At 47.6% G+C, this 3,955-nt stretch overlaps 1 pseudogene; it reads right to left on the reverse strand.

Moving 5' to 3' along the window:
- Nucleotides 1-774: 774 nt before the first annotated feature.
- Nucleotides 775-1,560, reverse strand: LOC110587724 (annotated as a pseudogene).
- Nucleotides 1,561-3,955: the final 2,395 nt, after the last annotated feature.

The following is a 3,955-nucleotide window of genomic DNA, read 5'->3' on the forward strand; positions in this document are numbered from 1 at the left end:
TCATTTAATCCTCCCATTGACCTTGTATGACGGACAAACTATAACTACCAAACCGAATCTGCATTTGCCTGAGAGACCAGTGGGTGTTTATTCAGCACCCTGGTAGAAAGAACTCTTCAGGGACTGTCAACAGGTTGTGACAGAGGAGGGAAGGTTAAGTATGGAAAGAAATGCAGTGTTTCATAGAATCCCCGTCAGGGAAGGAATATCGAAGGAACTGGACAGATGCTACACACTCATTTGGGCAGGTAATCTCTGCCGGCTTTTATAAATCACGGAGGTGTGTTTCATATCTTTCTGGTCTGCATATTTCTACAGGCAGGTGAATCCTTTAGGCTAGCTTAGCGCTGTGCTTTCATCCAGGTTAAAGGGAGCCCAGAAGGAATGTAATTAACCTCATTATCTAACCTAGTGGGGCTGGTGGGACCTAGGTGCCTGTGTTAGGTCCCAGGGGCCTGTGCCTCGGTAAGGCAACCGAGGCGTTCTTTTTTTTTTTTAAACTGTGCAAATCTTTTATTTAAAGTGAAATGATAAATTATAATTAATGTGTAAGTATAATTATGATACTAAATTCAGATATGGGAATTATCCTCAAGTTGCTGCATGTGAATATTATCAAACCTTTCTGTTGATGCTTCTGGCTGAGAACAGAAGAAGCGATGGAGGCTTAAAGTGACTGAAAAGTTCTTCTCTTGGTTTCTTATGACCACATGCAGAGGACAAGGGCTTTTTCTCTAGAGTCCAAAGACAAGATAAAAAGCCTCTGATTTGAAATCAGAATTGATCTGCTGCTCTGCTAGCCACAGCTCGGATATTGCCATAAACCTTTGATGGAGGATTTCCCACGATGAGGTTGCAAATGGCAGTTCTTGCCATCTTGATGTTTTGGAAAGGGCCAAGGATGTGAACTTTCACATCAGCCAAAACTGTCCGTGTCCATGTCACATTCTCTATGGCGAATTTGATTTTTCATCCTTTGCCAGCGATTCTTCCTATTGCCCTTGACAGGTGGCCTCCCTTTAGGGGCTTTACATCTGTAATTTCAAAAGAGTCTAGGAAGAGGTCATCCAACCTAATGAGGGTAAGTGCATCCTCCACCTGAAACCCAAGAATAAAGGCTTTCACAAAATCAGCTGCTTTTGTCAAAGCACTAACATCCTTGGTTTCTTTACAAGTCCTAATTTCTACATTCCTCGATTTCAAGTTAAACATATCTGAAGTCCCAAATGTTCTACAATAGGAGTAAATATCTTCATCCAGTTCTCTTTTAATGGTGTGTATCTGTTAGCTGGGACTGGAATTTTCCTTGTTTCTTCTTTCCCACCCAGGAATCCATCCCCGGCGAGGGGCGGGAACACCAGCCTCTTCGCGGGCCGGGCCTCCTCCGTATCCATGCAGCCCGCATCCCCTCCGTCCCCTGCCGCGAACAGCTGCTCAGCCTGCTGTTTCTTCACCCAGCTGCTCAGCCTGCTGTTTCTTCGCCCACCGGCCACCCTTGCGGGTGACTTGGGTGAAGCCGTCTTCGGCCCCGGCGCTCTGCGCTTCCATCTCCGTTTCCATCCCCAGGAATAACCGAGGCGTTCTTTTGTGTATGTCTTGCCAAGATCCCTAAGAACATCTATACAGCTTGGCAATTTTCAGGACAAATCCTTTTCAAGTGCAAAGCAAACAGGGATTTTAAAGTCTTTCCTTCTGCTTCAGATATAATTCCAGCTATCTGCTGCTCCCTTCCCTCCAACAAAAACCAAGTGAGTGACTTGTCTCCATTTACAGTCCACAGAGTTTCATCTGGGTGCTGGCATACAGGATGTGCCTGCCCTTTTGCTGTATTTCCTCTACTGGTGAGATTTTCATCTTCTGCACAACCTCTGTGTCCCCCAGTGCCTCTCCATACTCATTGCAACTCTGTTGTTCAAGCCATTATTCATTTTCCTCTTGCTGTCGCTTACTCAGTTTTGGTTCATTTTTGCAGTCTTACCCTTCTCCTACCAATCCATCATGTGGTCACGGTTACGTTCACAAACCCCACCATGAGTTTTACCTGCCTTAATCCTGCTTGGAACTGGTGACAGGTCCCTCCTGTTCCCTAAAGCCTGCGGGATAAAAGTACCAACCCCCTGATATTGGGGTAACCTCAATTACAGAGCTTATTTACTTACCCTTCTTCCTTCCTAATTCTGAATCAGTTGTGGGTTAGACACAAGCCAGCTGGGGATGAGAATGCAGTATCTGATTTATTGCCGGTCATGCTGCACTGGGGCTTGGGCCAGAGGCAGGCTCAAGTGTGACTTCCTGTAATCCTTTCCTCGAATTTACCCATAAAGTTGAGGAAGAACGGCTGGAGAACTGTAGCCCATTTTGTTTTAGTGCAGGTTTGGGAGCCCTGGGATTGCCTTAGGGGTTGAACGATCAATCACAAGCCTGTTTGCAGGGCTTGGGGAGTCTGTGGGAATAACAGTGCCTTGAAATCGCAGAGGGAGGCCAGCCTATTCAGTTTCTGGAAATTCAGTGGGCTGGCCATGAAGACCAGCTGTCCTACTGTGGCACGGTTCTGGAGTCCCACCTGCTTTCTGAGTTCCTGTCTCTTAGCAGTAAGTCTTTACCTGCGTGCCTCTTGGTCCCTCTCCTTGGAACCATGGGCTGGGATAATGATGTGGGGATCATCCTCATGGATGTCTTTTTAAAATGGGGGAAATGATAGCTTTTTTGGAGGCAGGGAGTGTATTTGTAGAGGTGTTTGATAAAGACCTGGGAGCTTGGGTTTCCCCTATGCTCTAGCTCTTCCTGCATCCTGATACGACCTCCTTTGGAAACAGGACAATCAGTTTTTGTATCTTCACAAGGATTGCAGGGAGAAGAAGTCATCTCTTTGGTGAGGCTCTGTGGAACTTTCACTTTCTGCTGCTGTCAGAGGGCTAGCTTCGTCTGAGACTTTTAGGAACTGTCCCAAAGTCTGTGAACCTGGGAGTCAACCCACTTTAACTTTGTCACAGTTGACTCCCCAGACACCCCAGACAGAGATGAACTGCATTGAGTCCCAAAACACAAATAGGAAAAATCTGCCCAGCTGCTTTGTTTCCACTTACCGAGCCCTGTTGTCCTCCCAGAACCTGAAAGGCCACTTTCCCTGACTGGCATCCCACCTGTTCTCAACCAAATCCTCATTGTGATGCCTGTTAATTCCCGACCCCACTTGCAGGTCCTGAGCTCTGCATTAGGAAGGGGTTTTGTGGCTACAAGTGAGACAATACCCAACTCAAAGTGGATTATGGCCAGAAGTATGGAAGTCCAAGAGGTGTCTCTGGCTTCAGGCTTGGCTGTATCCAGGGGTTCCAGCTACATTGTGATGATTTTCCCTTTCCATAGCCTGGTTCTTCCCTCTGGTAATTTTAGCTTCAGACAGTCTCTATTTTTATAATCTGCTTCTAGTATCAAAGAAAGAAAGACCCCTCTTTTCCGCCCAGAGATCCTATCTGCCCAAGGGATCCTATCTTAAATATGGCAGAGAGGGTCTGAACAGCACACCTGGGGCAAAGCCTCTCCCTTGACCAGTTGCAGTGCCCAAAGGGAGGGTTGCTCCAAGTAACCAGGTCTGGGAACCTGCCTACTCCATGGACCTTATCCCATTGTACTGTAATCCTGTGTTTCTATGTCTCATTTGGTCTCCCCATTAGACTCAGGGATAAGTAGTCCAAAGAAGATGGCAACTTGTCACTCTCACAAAGTCAGAAGGAGATGGTTGAGCCTAGATTTCACTCACTTGAAGAGGGAGAAAAAGAGAATCCCCAGGCATTGCAGGCTTGTGGCCAGGCGGCATTTGCTCCTGCCGCACAGCCAGCTGGGTCAGCACCCCCCGGACACCCTGAGAAAGGACACTGGCACAGCCCCTTGCCCTGCGGAGCCGGCGCCTCTCCTGCTGAAGCCGGAGGCTCAGCGTCGCTGTTGGCTGGGAGGT

The sequence above is a fragment of the Neomonachus schauinslandi genome, chromosome 3 (genome assembly GCF_002201575.2).
Source record: "Neomonachus schauinslandi chromosome 3, ASM220157v2, whole genome shotgun sequence".
NCBI lineage: Eukaryota > Metazoa > Chordata > Mammalia > Carnivora > Phocidae > Neomonachus > Neomonachus schauinslandi.